A 19,778-nucleotide genomic window follows, 5' to 3' on the forward strand; every position below is an offset into this window, starting at 1 on the left:
TGGGACACTGGGACACTGGGACACGGGGACATGCGGACAATGGGACGCGGGGACACGGAGACACGGGGACACGGGGACACGGAGACAATGGGACACGGTGACACGGAGACACGGGAACACGGGGACATGGGGACAATGGGACATGGAGACACAGAGACACGGGGACACGGAGACATGGGGACACGGGGACAATGGGACACGGAGACATGGAGACGTTAGGGTGTTGGGACAATGGGACACTGAGACACGGAGACGTTAGGGTGCTGGGACAATGGGACACTGAGACACGGAACACGGAGACACGCGGACAATGGGACACCGAGACACGGAGACACGGAGACACGGGGACACGGAGACATGGAGACATGGAGACATGGAGACACGGGGACAATGGGACACTGAGACACGGAGACACGGGGACTTAGGGACACTGAGACACGGAGACACGGAGACACGGGGAAATGGGGACAATGGGACATTGAGACACGGAGACACGGAGGCACGGGGACAATGGGACACTGAGACACGGAGACATGGAGACACTAGGATGCTGGGACAATGGGGCACGGAGACACGGGGATACGGAGACACAGAGACAATGGGACACGGAAGCACGGGGACACGGGGACACGGGGACACGGAGACACAGAGGCACGGGGACACGGGGACAATGGGACACTGGGACACTGGGACACTGGGACACGGGGACATGGGGACAATGGGACACGGGGACACGGAGACACGCGGACATGGGGACACGGAGACAATGGGACATGGAGACACGGAGACACGGGAACACGTGGACATGGGGACAATGGGACACGGGGACACGGAGACACGGGGACACGGAGACACGGGGACCACGGGGACAATGGGACACGGAGACACGGAGACATGGAGACATTAGGATGCTGGAACAATGGGACACTGAGACACGGAGACGTTAGGGTGCTGGGACAATGGAACACTGAGACACGGAACACGGAGACACGGGGACAATGGGAAACGGAGACACAGAGACACGGAGACATGGGGACACGGGGATACGGGGACACGGAGACAATGGGACATGGAGACAATGGGACACGGGGACACGGGAACACGGTGACACGGGGACAATGGGACACGGAGACACGGAGACACGGGGACACGGGGACAATGGGACACAGAGACACGGAGACACGGGGACACGGGGACAATGGGACACGGAGACACGGAGACACGGGAACACGGGGACAATGGGACACTGAGACACGGAGACATGGAGACATTAGGATGCTGGGACAATGGGACACTGAGACACGGAGACATCAGGATGCTGAGACAATGGGACACTGAGACACGGAGACACGGGGACAATGGGGCACTGAGACACGGAGACACGGAGACACGGAGACACGGGGAAATGGGGACAATGGGAGATTGAGACACGGAGACACGGAGGCACGGGGACAATGGGACACTGAGACACGGAGACATGGAGACACTAGGATGCTGGGACAATGGGACACGGAGACACGGGGATACGGAGACACAGAGACAATGGGACACGGAGGCACGGGGACACGGGGACACGGGGACACGGAGACACGGAGACACGGGGACACGGAGACACGGGGACACGGGGACAATGGGACACGGAGACATGGAGACGTTAGGGTGTTGGGACAATGGGACACTGAGACACGGAGACGTTAGGGTGCTGGGATAATGGGACACTGAGACACGGAACACGGAGACACGCGGACAATGGGACACCGAGACACGGAGACACGGAGACACGGGGACACGGAGACATGGAGACATGGAGACATGGAGACACGGGGACAATGGGACACTGAGACACGGAGACACGGGGACTTAGGGACACTGAGACACGGAGACACGGAGACACGGGGAAATGGGGACAATGGGACATTGAGACACGGAGACACGGAGGCACGGGGACAATGGGACACTAAGACACGGAGACATGGAGACACTAGGATGCTGGGACAATGGGACACGGAGACACGGGGATACGGAGACACAGAGACAATGGGACACGGAAGCACGGGGACACGGGGACACGGGGACATGGAGACACAGAGGCACGGGGACACGGGAACAATGGGACACTGGGACACTGGGACACGGGGACATGGGGACAATGGGACACGGGGACACGGAGACACGCGGACATGGGGACACGGAGACAATGGGACATGGAGACACGGAGACACGGGAACATGGGGACATGGGGACAATGGGACACGGGGACACGGAGACACGGGGACACGGAGACACGGGGACCACGGGGACAATGGGACACGGAGACACGGAGACATGGAGAAATTAGGATGCTGGAACAATGGGACACTGAGACACGGAGACGTTAGGGTGCTGGGACAATGGGACACTGAGACACGGAGACACGGGGACACGGGGACACGGGGACACGGAGACAATGGGACATGGAGACAATGGGACACGGGGACACGGGGACACGGGAACACGGGGACACGGAGACACGGGGACACGGGGACACGGAGACAATGGGACACGGAGACACGGGAACACGGTGACACGGGGACAATGGGACACGGAGACACGGAGACACGGGAACACGGGGACATGGGGACAATGGGACATGGAGACACGGAGACACGGGGACACGGAGACACGGGGACACGGGGACAATGGGACACGGAGACATGGAGACGTTAGGGTGTTGGGACAATGGGACACTGAGACACGGAGACGTTAGGGTGCTGGGACAATGGGACACTGAGACACGGAACACGGAGACACGCGGACAATGGGACACCGAGACACGGAGACACGGAGACACGGGGACACGGAGACATGGAGACATGGAGACATGGAGACACGGGGACAATGGGACACTGAGACACGGAGACACGGGGACATAGGGACACTGAGACACGGAGACACGGAGACACGGGGAAATGGGGACAATGGGACATTGAGACACGGAGACACGGAGGCACGGGGACAATGGGACACTGAGACACGGAGACATGGAGACACTAGGATGCTGGGACAATGGGACACGGAGACACGGGGATACGGAGACACAGAGACAATGGGACACGGAAGCACGGGGACACGGGGACACGGGGACACGGAGACACAGAGGCACGGGGACACGGGGACAATGGGACACTGGGACACTGGGACACTGGGACACGGGGACATGGGGACAATGGGACACGGGGACACGGGGACACGCGGACATGGGGACACGGAGACAATGGGACATGGAGACACGGAGACACGGGAACACGGGGACATGGGGACAATGGGACACGGGGACACCGAGACACGGGGACACGGAGACACGGGGACCACGGGGACAATGGGACACGGAGACACGGAGACATGGAGACATTAGGATGCTGGAACAATGGGACACTGAGACACGGAGACGTTAGGGTGCTGGGACAATGGGACACTGAGACACGGAACACGGAGACACGGGGACAATGGGAAACGGAGACACAGAGACACGGAGACACGGGGACACGGAGACATGGAGACATGGAGACATTAGGATGCTGGGAAAATGGGACACGAGACACGGGGACACGGAGACACGGATACAGGGATACACGGGGACATGGGGACAATGGGACACTGAGACACGGGGACACGGAGACACAGAGACACGGGGACACGGGGACAATGGGACACTGAGACACGGAGACATGGAGACACTAGGATGCTGGGACAATGGGACATGGAGACACGGGGACACGGAGACACGGAGACAATGGGACACGGAGGCACGGGGACACGGGGACACGGGCACACGGGCACACGGATACACAGAGACATGGGGACACGGGGACAATGGGACACGGAGACACGGGGACAAGGGGACACGGGGACACGGAGACAATGGGACATGGAGACAATGGTACACGGGGACACGGAGACACGGGTACACGGGGACACGGGGACAATGGGACACGGAGACACAGAGACACGGGGACACGGGGACAATGGGACACAGAGACACGGAGACACGGGGACACGGGGACAATGGGACACTGAGACACGGAGACACGGGGACTTAGGGACACTGAGGCACGGAGACACGGAGAAACGGGGAAATGGGGACAATGGGACATTGAGACACGGAGACACGGAGGCACGGGGACAATGGGACACTGAGACACGGAGACATGGAGACACTAGGATGCTGGGACAATGGGACACGGAGACACGGGGATACGGAGACACAGAGACAATGGGACACGGAAGCACGGGGACACGGGGACACGGGGACATGGAGACACAGAGGCACGGGGACACGGGGACAATGGGACACTGGGACACTGGGACACGGGGACATGGGGACAATGGGACACGGGGACACGGAGACACGCGGACATGGGGACACGGAGACAATGGGACATGGAGACACGGAGACACGGGAACACGGGGACATGGGGACAATGGGACACGGGGACACGGAGACACGGGGACACGGAGACACGGGGACCACGGGGACAATGGGACACGGAGACACGGAGACATGGAGACATTAGGATGCTGGAACAATGGGACACTGAGACACGGAGACGTTAGGGTGCTGGGACAATGGGACACTGAGACACGGAACACGGAGACACGGGGACAATGGGAAACGGAGACACAGAGACACGGAGACACGGGGACACGGGGACACGGGGACACGGAGACAATGGGACATGGAGACAATGGGACACGGGGACACGGAGACACGGGGACACGGGGACACGGAGACAATGGGACACGGAGACATGGAGACACGGGGACACGGGGACACGGAGACACGGGGACACGGGGACACGGAGACAATGGGACACGGAGACACGGGAACACGGTGACACGGGGACAATGGGACACGGAGACACGGAGACACGGGAACACGGGGACATGGGGACAATGGGACATGGAGACACGGAGACACGGGGACACGGAGACACGGGGACACGGGGACAATGGGACACGGAGACATGGAGACGTTAGGGTGTTGGGACAATGGGACACTGAGACACGGAGACGTTAGGGTGCTGGGACAATGGGACACTGAGACACGGAACACGGAGTCACGCGGACAATGGGACACCGAGACACGGAGACACGGAGACACGGGGACACGGAGACATGGAGACATGGAGACATGGAGACACGGGGACAATGGGACACTGAGACACGGAGACACGGGGACTTAGGGACACTGAGACACGGAGACACGGAGACACGGGGAAATGGGGACAATGGGACATTGAGACACGGAGACACGGAGGCACGGGGACAATGGGACACTGAGACACGGAGACATGGAGACACTAGGATGCTGGGACAATGGGACACGGAGACACGGGGATACGGAGACACAGAGACAATGGGACACGGAAGCACGGGGACACGGGGACACGGGGACACGGAGACACAGAGGCACGGGGACACGGGGACAATGGGACACTGGGACACTGGGACACTGGGACACGGGGACATGGGGACAATGGGACACGGGGACACGGAGACACGCGGACATGGGGACACGGAGACAATGGGACATGGAGACACGGAGACACGGGAACACGTGGACATGGGGACAATGGGACACGGGGACACGGAGACACGGGGACACGGAGACACGGGGACCACGGGGACAATGGGACACGGAGACACGGAGACATGGAGACATTAGGATGCTGGAACAATGGGACACTGAGACACGGAGACGTTAGGGTGCTGGGACAATGGAACACTGAGACACGGAACACGGAGACACGGGGACAATGGGAAACGGAGACACAGAGACACGGAGACATGGGGACACGGGGATACGGGGACACGGAGACAATGGGACATGGAGACAATGGGACACGGGGACACGGGAACACGGTGACACGGGGACAATGGGACACGGAGACACGGAGACACGGGGACACGGGGACAATGGGACACAGAGACACGGAGACACGGGGACACGGGGACAATGGGACACGGAGACACGGAGACACGGGAACACGGGGACAATGGGACACTGAGACACGGAGACATGGAGACATTAGGATGCTGGGACAATGGGACACTGAGACACGGAGACATCAGGATGCTGAGACAATGGGACACTGAGACACGGAGACACGGGGACAATGGGGCACTGAGACACGGAGACACGGAGACACGGAGACACGGGGAAATGGGGACAATGGGAGATTGAGACACGGAGACACGGAGGCACGGGGACAATGGGACACTGAGACACGGAGACATGGAGACACTAGGATGCTGGGACAATGGGACACGGAGACACGGGGATACGGAGACACAGAGACAATGGGACACGGAGGCACGGGGACACGGGGACACGGGGACACGGAGACACGGAGACACGGGGACACGGAGACACGGGGACACGGGGACAATGGGACACGGAGACATGGAGACATTAGGGTGTTGGGACAATGGGACACTGAGACACGGAGACGTTAGGGTGCTGGGATAATGGGACACTGAGACACGGAACACGGAGACACGCGGACAATGGGACACCGAGACACGGAGACACGGAGACACGGGGACACGGAGACATGGAGACATGGAGACATGGAGACACGGGGACAATGGGACACTGAGACACGGAGACACGGGGACTTAGGGACACTGAGACACGGAGACACGGAGACACGGGGAAATGGGGACAATGGGACATTGAGACACGGAGACACGGAGGCACGGGGACAATGGGACACTAAGACACGGAGACATGGAGACACTAGGATGCTGGGACAATGGGACACGGAGACACGGGGATACGGAGACACAGAGACAATGGGACACGGAAGCACGGGGACACGAGGACACGGGGACATGGAGACACAGAGGCACGGGGACACGGGAACAATGGGACACTGGGACACTGGGACACGGGGACATGGGGACAATGGGACACGGGGACACGGAGACACGCGGACATGGGGACACGGAGACAATGGGACATGGAGACACGGAGACACGGGAACATGGGGACATGGGGACAATGGGACACGGGGACACGGAGACACGGGGACACGGAGACACGGGGACCACGGGGACAATGGGACACGGAGACACGGAGACATGGAGAAATTAGGATGCTGGAACAATGGGACACTGAGACACGGAGACGTTAGGGTGCTGGGACAATGGGACACTGAGACACGGAGACACGGGGACACGGGGACACGGGGACACGGAGACAATGGGACATGGAGACAATGGGACACGGGGACACGGGGACACGGGAACACGGGGACACAGAGACACGGGGACACGGGGACACGGAGACAATGGGACACGGAGACACGGGAACACGGTGACACGGGGACAATGGGACACGGAGACACGGAGACACGGGAACACGGGGACATGGGGACAATGGGACATGGAGACACGGAGACACGGGGACACGGAGACACGGGGACACGGGGACAATGGGACACGGAGACATGGAGACGTTAGGGTGTTGGGACAATGGGACACTGAGACACGGAGACGTTAGGGTGCTGGGACAATGGGACACTGAGACACGGAACACGGAGACACGCGGACAATGGGACACCGAGACACGGAGACACGGAGACACGGGGACACGGAGACATGGAGACATGGAGACATGGAGACACGGGGACAATGGGACACTGAGACACGGAGACACGGGGACATAGGGACACTGAGACACGGAGACACGGAGACACGGGGAAATGGGGACAATGAGACATTGAGACACGGAGACACGGAGGCACGGGGACAATGGGACACTGAGACACGGAGACATGGAGACACTAGGATGCTGGGACAATGGGACACGGAGACACGGGGATACGGAGACACAGAGACAATGGGACACGGAAGCACGGGGACACGGGGACACGGGGACACGGAGACACAGAGGCACGGGGACACGGGGACAATGGGACACTGGGACACTGGGACACTGGGACACGGGGACATGGGGACAATGGGACACGGGGACACGGGGACACGCGGACATGGGGACACGGAGACAATGGGACATGGAGACACGGAGACACGGGAACACGGGGACATGGGGACAATGGGACACGGGGACACCGAGACACGGGGACACGGAGACACGGGGACCACGGGGACAATGGGACACGGAGACACGGAGACATGGAGACATTAGGATGCTGGAACAATGGGACACTGAGACACGGAGACGTTAGGGTGCTGGGACAATGGGACACTGAGACACGGAACACGGAGACACGGGGACAATGGGAAACGGAGACACAGAGACACGGAGACACGGGGACACGGAGACATGGAGACATGGAGACATTAGGATGCTGGGAAAATGGGACACGAGACACGGGGACACGGAGACACGGATACAGGGATACACGGGGACATGGGGACAATGGGACACTGAGACACGGGGACACGGAGACACAGAGACACGGGGACACGGGGACAATGGGACACTGAGACACGGAGACATGGAGACACTAGGATGCTGGGACAATGGGACATGGAGACACGGGGACACGGAGACACGGAGACAATGGGACACGGAGGCACGGGGACACGGGGACACGGGCACACGGGCACACGGATACACAGAGACATGGGGACACGGGGACAATGGGACACGGAGACACGGGGACAAGGGGACACGGGGACACGGAGACAATGGGACATGGAGACAATGGTACACGGGGACACGGAGACACGGGGACACGGGGACACGGAGACAATGGGACACGGAGACACGGAGACACGGGAACACGGGGACACAGAGACACGGGTACACGGGGACACGGGGACAATGGGACACGGAGACACAGAGACACGGGGACACGGGGACAATGGGACACAGAGACACGGAGACACGGGGACACGGGGACAATGGGACACTGAGACACGGAGACACGGGGACTTAGGGACACTGAGGCACGGAGACACGGAGACACGGGGAAATGGGGACAATGGGACATTGAGACACGGAGACACGGAGGCACGGGGACAATGGGACACTGAGACACGGAGACATGGAGACACTAGGATGCTGGGACAATGGGACACGGAGACACGGGGATACGGAGACACAGAGACAATGGGACACGGAAGCACGGGGACACGGGGACACGGGGACACGGAGACACAGAGGCACGGGGACACGGGGACAATGGGACACTGGGACACTGGGACACGGGGACATGGGGACAATGGGACACGGGGACACGGAGACACGCGGACATGGGGACACGGAGACAATGGGACATGGAGACACGGAGACACGGGAACACGGGGACATGCGGACAATGGGACACGGGGACACGGAGACACGGGGACACGGAGACACGGGGACCACGGGGACAATGGGACACGGAGACACGGAGACATGGAGACATTAGGATGCTGGAACAATGGGACACTGAGACACGGAGACGTTAGGGTGCTGCGACAATGGGACACTGAGACACGGAACACGGAGACACGGGGACAATGGGAAACGGAGACACAGAGACACGGAGACACGGGGACACGGGGACACGGGGACACGGAGACAATGGGACATGGAGACAATGGGACACGGGGACACGGAGACACGGGGACACGGGGACACGGAGACAATGGGACACGGAGACATGGAGACACGGGGACACGGGGACACGGAGACACGGGGACACGGGGACACGGAGACAATGGGACACGGAGACACGGGAACACGGTGACACGGGGACAATGGGACACGGAGACACGGAGACACGGGATCACGGGGACATGGGGACAATGGGACATGGAGACACGGAGACACGGGGACACGGAGACACGGGGACACGGGGACAATGGGACACGGAGACATGGAGACGTTAGGGTGTTGGGACAATGGGACACTGAGACACGGAGACGTTAGGGTGCTGGGACAATGGGACACTGAGACACGGAACACGGAGTCACGCGGACAATGGGACACCGAGACACGGAGACACGGAGACACGGGGACACGGAGACATGGAGACATGGAGACATGGAGACACGGGGACAATGGGACACTGAGACACGGAGACATGGGGACTTAGGGACACTGAGACACGGAGACACGGAGACACGGGGAAATGGGGACAATGGGACATTGAGACACGGAGACACGGAGGCACGGGGACAATGGGACACTGAGACACGGAGACATGGAGACACTAGGATGCTGGGACAATGGGACACGGAGACACGGGGATACGGAGACACAGAGACAATGGGACACGGAAGCACGGGGACACGGGGACACGGGGACACGGAGACACAGAGGCTCGGGGACACGGGGACAATGGGACACTGGGACACTGGGACATTGGGACACGGGGACATGGGGACAATGGGACACGGGGACACGGAGACACGCGGACATGGGGACACGGAGACAATGGGACATGGAGACACGGAGACACGGGAACACGGGGACATGGGGACAATGGGACACGGGGACACGGAGACACGGGGACACGGAGACACGGGGACCACGGGGACAATGGGACACGGAGACACGGAGACATGGAGACATTAGGATGCTGGAACAATGGGACACTGAGACACGGAGACGTTCGGGTGCTGGGACAATGGGACACTGAGACACGGAACACGGAGACACGGGGACAATGGGAAACGGAGACACAGAGACACGGAGACACGGGGACACGGAGACATGGAGACATGGAGACATTAGGATGCTGGGAAAATTGGACACGAGACACGGGGACACGGAGACACGGATACAGGGATACACGGGGACATGGGGACAATGGGACACTGAGACACGGGGACACGGAGACACGGAGACACGGGGACACGGGGACAATGGGACACTGAGACACGGAGACATGGAGACACTAGGATGCTGGGACAATGGGACATGGAGACACGGGGACACGGAGACACGGAGACAATGGGACACGGAGGCACGGGGACTCGGGGACACGGGCACACGGGCACACGGAGACACAGAGACATGGGGACACGGGGACAATGGGACACGGAGACACGGGGACAAGGGGACACGGGGACACGGAGACAATGGGACATGGAGACAATGGGACACGGGGACACGGAGACACGGGGACACGGGGACACGGAGACAATGGGACACAGAGACACGGAGACACGGGAACACGGGGACATGGCGACACGGGTACACGGGGACACGGGGACAATGGGACACGGAGACACAGAGACACGGGGACACGGGGACAATGGGACACAGAGACACGGAGACACGGGGACACGGGGACAATGGGACACGGAGACACGGAGACACGGGGACACGGGGACAATGGGACACTTAGACACGGAGACATGGAGACATTAGGATGCTGGGACAATGGGACACTGAGACACAGAGACATCAGGATGCTGGGACAATGGGACACTGAGACACTGAGACACGGGGACAATGGGGCACTGAGACACGGAGACACGGAGACACGGAGAAACGGGGAAACGGGGACAATGGGACATTGAGACACGGAGACACGGAGGCACGGGGACAATGGGACACTGAGACACGGAGACATGGAGACACGAGGATGCTGGGACAGTGGGACACGGAGACACGGGGATACGGAAACACAGAGACAATGGGACACGGAGGCACGGGGACACGGGGACACGGGGACACGGAGACACAGAGGCACGGGGACACGGGAACAATGGGACACTGGGACACTGGGACACTGGGACACGGGGACATGGGGACAATGGGACACGGGGACACGGAGACACGGGGACACGGGGACACGGAGACAATGGGACACGGAGACACGGGAACACGGGGACATGGGGACAATGGGACATGGAGACACGGAGACACGGGGACACGGAGACATGGGGACACGGGGACAATGGGACACGGCGACATGGAGACGTTAGGGTGTTGGGACAATGGGACACTGAGACACGGAGACGTTAGGGTGCTGGGACAATGCGACATTGAGACATGGAACACGGAGACACGCGGACAATGGGACATGGAGACACGGAGACACGGAGACACGGGGACACGGAGACATGGAGACATGGAGACATGGAGACACGGGGACAATGGGACACTGAGACACGGAGACACGGGGACTTAGGGACACTGAGACACGGAGACACGGAGACACGGAGACATGGGGAAATGGGGACAATAGGACATTGAGACACGGAGACACGGAGGCACGGGGACAATGGGACACTGAGACACGGAGACATGGAGACACTAGGATGCTGGGACAATGGGACACGGAAGCACGGGGATACGGAGACACAGAGACAATGGGACACGGAAGCACGGGGACACGGATGCACAGAGGCACGGGGACACGGGGACAATGGGACACTGGGACACTGGGACACGGGGACATGGGGACAATGGGACACGGGGACACGGGGACACGGAGACAATGTGACACGGCGACACGGAGACACGGGAACACGGGGACATGGGGACAATGGGACACGGGGACACGGAGACACAGGGACACGGAGACACGGGGACCACGGGGACAATGGGACACGGAGACACGGAGACATGGAGACATTAGGATGCTGGAACAATGGCACACTGAGACACGGAGACGTTAGGGTGCTGGGACAATGGGACACTGAGACACGGAACACGGAGACATGGGGACAATGGGACACGGAGACACGGAGACACGGAGACACGGGGACACGGAGACACGGAGACATGGAGACATGGAGACACGGGGACAATGGGACACTGAGACACGGAGACACGGGGACTTAGGGACACTGAGACACCGGGACACTGGGACACGGAGACATGGAGACACTAGGACGCTGGGACAATGGGACATGGAGACACGGAGACAGGGGACAATGGGACACGGAGACACGGAGACATGGAGACATTTGGATGCTGGGACAATGGGACACTGAGACACGGAGACATTAGGATGCTGGGACAATGGGACACTGAGACACAGAGACATGGGGACAATGGGGCACTGAGACACGGGGACACGGAGACACGGAGACACGGGGAAATGGGGACAATGGGACATTGAGACACGGGGACACGGAGACACGGAGGCACGGGGACAATGGGACACTGAGACACGGAGACATGGAGACACTAGGGTGCTGGGACAATGGGACACGGAGACACGGGGATACGGAGACACAGAGACAATGGGACACGGAGGCACGGGGACACGGGACACGGAGACACAGAGGCACGGGGACACGGGGACAATGGGACACTGGGACATGGGGACATGGGGACAATGGGACACGGGGACACGGAGACACGGGGACATGGGGACACGGAGACAATGGGACACGGAGGCACGGAGACACGGGAACACGGGGACACGGGGACAATGGGACACGGAGACACGGAGACACGGGGACACGGCGACACGGGGACACGGGAACAATGGGACACAGAGACACGGTGACATGGAGACATTAGGGTGCTGGGACAATGGGACACTGAGACACGGAGACGTTAGGGTGCTGGGACAATGGGACACTGAGACATGGAACACGGAGACACAGGGACAATGGGACACGGAGATACGGGGACACGGAGACATGGAGACATGGAGACATGTAGACACGGGGACAATGGGACACTGAGACACGGAGACACGGGGACTTAGGGACACTGAGACACCGGGACATTGGGACACGGAGACATGGAGACACTAGGACGCTGGGACAATGGGACATGGAGACACGGAGACAGGGGACAATGGGACACGGAGACACGGGGACACGGAGACACGGAGACACAGGGACAATGGGACACGGAGACACGGGGACACGGAAACACGGAGACACGGGGACAATGGGACACTGAGACACGGAGACACGGGGACACAGAGACATGGACACACAGAGACACGGCGACACGGATACACAGAGACACTAGGACACTGAGACACTGGGACACAGAGACACTGAGACATTAGGACACTGGGACACTGAGACACTGAGACACAGAGACACAGACACACTAGGTCACTGGGATACTGAGACACAGAGACACAGAGACACAGAGACACTAGGACACTGGGTCACTGGGAAACTGAGACACTGAGACACTGAGACACTGGGACACTGAGGCACGGAGAAACTAGGACACTGGGACACTAGGACACTGAGACACAGAGACACAGAGACACTGGGACACTGGGACACTGAGACACAGAGACACAGAGACACTAGGTCACTGGGATACTGAGACACAGAGACACAGAGACACAGAGACACTGAGACACTGGGACACTGAGACACGGAGAAACTAGGACACTGGGACACTGAGACACAGAGACAAAGAGACACTAGGTCACTGGGATACTGAGACACAGAGACACAGAGACACAGAGACACTGGGACACAGAGACACAGAGACACAGAGACACTAGGTCACTGGGATACTGAGACACAGAGGCACAGAGACACAGAGACACAGAGACACTGAGACACAGAGACACAGAGACACTAGGTCACTGGGATACTGAGACACAGAGACACAGAGTCACTAGGACAGTCGGACACTGGGACACTGAGACACAGAGACACTGAGACACTGGGACACTGAGACACGGAGAAACGGAGAAACTAGGACACTGGAACACTGGGACACTGAGACACAGAGACACTAGGACACTGGGACACTGAGACACTGAGACACAGAGACACAGGCACACTAGGTCACTGGGATACTGAGACACAGAGACACAGAGACACAGAGACACTAGGACACTGGGACACTGGGAAACTGAGACACTGAGATACTGGGACACTGAGGCACGGAGAAACTAGGACACTGGGACACTAGGACACTGAGACACAGAGACACAGAGACACTGGGACACTGAGACACTGAGACACAGAGACACAGAGACACTAGGTCACTGGGATACTGAGACACAGAGACACAGAGACACTGAGACACTGGGACACTGAGACACGGAGAAACTAGGACACTGGGACACTGGGACACTGAGACACAGAGACACTAGGTCACTGGGATACTGAGACACAGAGACACAGAGACACTGGGACACTGAGACACGGAGAAACTAGGACACTGGGACACTGGGACACTGAGACACAGAGACACAGAGACACTGGGACACTGAGACACAGAGACACAGAGACACTGGGACACTGGGACACTGAGACACAGAGACACAGAGACACTAGGTCACTGGGATACTGAGACACAGAGACACAGAGACACTGGGACACTGAGACACGGAGAAACTAGGACACTGGGACACTGGGACACTGAGACACAGAGACACAGAGACACTGGGACACTGAGACACAGAGACACAGAGACACTGGGACACTGGGACACTGAGACACAGAGACACAGAGACACTAGGTCACTGGGATACTGAGACACAGAGACACAGAGTCACTAGGACAGTCGGACACTGGGACACTGAGACACAGAGACACTGAGACACTCGGACACTAGGACACTGAGACACAGAGAAATTCGGACAATGGAACACTGAGACACAGCGACACTAGGCTCTGGGACACTAGGACACTGAGACACAGAGACACAGAGACACTGGGACACTGAGACACTGAGACACAGAGACACTAGGTCACTGGGATACTGAGACACAGAGACACAGAGACACTGAGACACTGGGACACTGAGACACGGAGAAACTAGGACACTGGGACACTGGGACACTGAGACACAGAGACACAGAGACACTAGGTCACTGGGATACTGAGACACAGAGACACAGAGACACAGAGACACTGGGACACTGAGACACGGAGAAACTAGGACACTGGGACACTGGGACACTGAGACACAGAGACACAGAGACACTGGGACACTGAGACACAGAGACACAGAGACACTGGGACACTGGGACACTGAGACACAGAGACACAGAGACACTAGGTCACTGGGATACTGAGACACAGAGACACAGAGTCACTAGGACAGTCGGACACTGGGACACTGAGACACAGAGACACTGAGACACTAGGACACTAGGACACTGAGACACAGAGAAATTCGGACAATGGAACACTGAGACACAGCGACACTAGGCTCTGGGACACTAGGACACTGAGACACAGAGACACAGAGACACTGGGACACTGAGACACTGAGACACAGAGACACAGAGACACTAGGTCACTGGGATACTGAGACACAGAGACACAGAGACACTGAGACACTGGGACACTGAGACACGGAGAAACTAGGACACTGGGACACTGGGACACTGAGACACAGAGACACAGGCACACTAGGTCACTGGGATACTGAGACACAGAGACACAGAGACACTGGGACACTGAGACACGGAGAAACTAGGACACTGGGACACTGGGACACTGAGACACAGAGACACAGAGACACTGGGACACTGAGACACAGAGACACAGAGACACTGGGACACTGGGACACTGAGACACAGAGACACAGAGACACTAGGTCACTGGGATACTCAGACACAGAGACACAGAGTCACTAGGACAGTCGGACACTGGGACACTGAGACACAGAGACACTGAGACACTAGGACACTAGGACACTGAGACACAGAGAAATTCGGACAATGGAACACTGAGACACAGCGACACTAGGCTCTGGGACACTGGGACACTGAGACACTGAGACACTGAGACACTAGTGCACTGAGACACTAGGACACTGAGACACAGAGACATTCGGACAATGGGACACTGAGACACTGAGACACAGAGACACTGAGACACTAGGACACTCGGACACTAGGACACTAGGACACTGGACACTGAGACACTGAGACACTAGGACACTGGGACACTGGGACACTGAGACACGGAGAAACTAGGACACTGGGACACTGGGACACTGAGACACTGAGACACGGCATACAGACACTAGGTCACTGGGATACTGAGACACTGAGACACTGAGACTCTAGGACACTGGGATACTGAGACACTGAGACTCTGAGACACTGAGACACTGAGACACGGAGACACGGAGATACTGAGACACTGAGACACTAGGACACTGGGACACTGAGACACTGGGACACTGAGACACTGCTACACTGCGACACTTGGATACTGGGATACTGAGACACTGAGACACTGAGACACGGAGATACTGAGACATCAATCAATATGTAAGATAAAGCAGAACCCACAGGGTAAAAGACCTCATTTTCAAATGTATTCTTACATACTAATTTAGTGGTATCATTCTAAACATGGGATAGTTTCTTCCAGAATCCTTTCAAGAACTGCATCTTGGATTTCCCTGCTCGATTGGAGCTCGTCTTCTACTTTTATATCAGTTTTATTTACTGTGCTGCTGCTGCCGGCAGCCCTAATGTCAATGGTAAAATGGCAAGGCACTGAAGTGGTGTTGCTGTGGACAAAGGTGTGGTTAAATAATGGTGGAAAGGAGGTGAATTAATACCGTTATTGATAAGTCCTTACTGTACAGTATAAATGCACACGAGGCCCATACGTGAGAGAAGGTCACTCTGTGACCAGTTACCTTTATTACCAAGACCTCAAGTGATGAATGTGCGTGGAGCTTCCCCTTTTATACCTGAAAGTCGAGGTTAGGAGTGTCTCCCACAAGTTTACCCTTTGTGTCAATGTTCTCAAGGTGTACAACTTAGGTCAGCTTATACATGGGTTACAACAATAATTGAATACATGACAGGTATATAAGATCGTTAATGATTTAGAAAAGGTTAACCTGGTTTATTATTTGAAATTAAACTGCAGGAGTAGAACTAGGGGACATCGGTTCAAACCGGAGAAGGGCACTTTTGGGACGGAGGCACGGAGACACGGGAACACGGGGACACGGGGACAATGGGACACGGAGACACGGAGACACGGGGACACGGCGACACGGGGACACGGGAACAATGGGACACAGAGACACGGTGACATGGAGACATTAGGGTGCTGGGACAATGGGACACTGAGACACGGAGACGTTAGGGTGCTGGGACAATGGGACACTGAGACATGGAACACGGAGACACAGGGACAATGGGACACGGAGATACGGGGACACGGAGACATGGAGACATGGAGACATGTAGACACGGGGACAATGGGACACTGAGACACGGAGACACGGGGACTTAGGGACACTGAGACACCGGGACATTGGGACACGGAGACATGGAGACACTAGGACGCTGGGACAATGGGACATGGAGACACGGAGACAGGGGACAATGGGACACGGAGACACGGGGACACGGAGACACGGAGACACAGGGACAATGGGACACGGAGACACGGGGACACGGAAACACGGAGACACGGGGACAATGGGACACTGAGACACGGAGACACGGGGACACAGAGACATGGACACACAGAGACACGGCGACACGGATACACAGAGACACTAGGACACTGAGACACTGGGACACAGAGACACTGAGACATTAGGACACTGGGACACTGAGACACTGAGACACAGAGACACAGACACACTAGGTCACTGGGATACTGAGACACAGAGACACAGAGACACAGAGACACTAGGACACTGGGTCACTGGGAAACTGAGACACTGAGACACTGAGACACTGGGACACTGAGGCACGGAGAAACTAGGACACTGGGACACTAGGACACTGAGACACAGAGACACAGAGACACTGGGACACTGGGACACTGAGACACAGAGACACAGAGACACTAGGTCACTGGGATACTGAGACACAGAGACACAGAGACACAGAGACACTGAGACACTGGGACACTGAGACACGGAGAAACTAGGACACTGGGACACTGAGACACAGAGACAAAGAGACACTAGGTCACTGGGATACTGAGACACAGAGACACAGAGACACAGAGACACTGGGACACAGAGACACAGAGACACAGAGACACTAGGTCACTGGGATACTGAGACACAGAGGCACAGAGACACAGAGACACAGAGACACTGAGACACAGAGACACAGAGACACTAGGTCACTGGGATACTGAGACACAGAGACACAGAGTCACTAGGACAGTCGGACACTGGGACACTGAGACACAGAGACACTGAGACACTGGGACACTGAGACACGGAGAAACGGAGAAACTAGGACACTGGAACACTGGGACACTGAGACACAGAGACACTAGGACACTGGGACACTGAGACACTGAGACACAGAGACACAGGCACACTAGGTCACTGGGATACTGAGACACAGAGACACAGAGACACAGAGACACTAGGACACTGGGACACTGGGAAACTGAGACACTGAGATACTGGGACACTGAGGCACGGAGAAACTAGGACACTGGGACACTAGGACACTGAGACACAGAGACACAGAGACACTGGGACACTGAGACACTGAGACACAGAGACACAGAGACACTAGGTCACTGGGATACTGAGACACAGAGACACAGAGACACTGAGACACTGGGACACTGAGACACGGAGAAACTAGGACACTGGGACACTGGGACACTGAGACACAGAGACACTAGGTCACTGGGATACTGAGACACAGAGACACAGAGACACTGGGACACTGAGACACGGAGAAACTAGGACACTGGGACACTGGGACACTGAGACACAGAGACACAGAGACACTGGGACACTGAGACACAGAGACACAGAGACACTGGGACACTGGGACACTGAGACACAGAGACACAGAGACACTAGGTCACTGGGATACTGAGACACAGAGACACAGAGACACTGGGACACTGAGACACGGAGAAACTAGGAC

This window comes from Pristiophorus japonicus, chromosome 1 (assembly GCF_044704955.1).
Source record: "Pristiophorus japonicus isolate sPriJap1 chromosome 1, sPriJap1.hap1, whole genome shotgun sequence".
Lineage (NCBI taxonomy): Eukaryota > Metazoa > Chordata > Chondrichthyes > Pristiophoridae > Pristiophorus > Pristiophorus japonicus.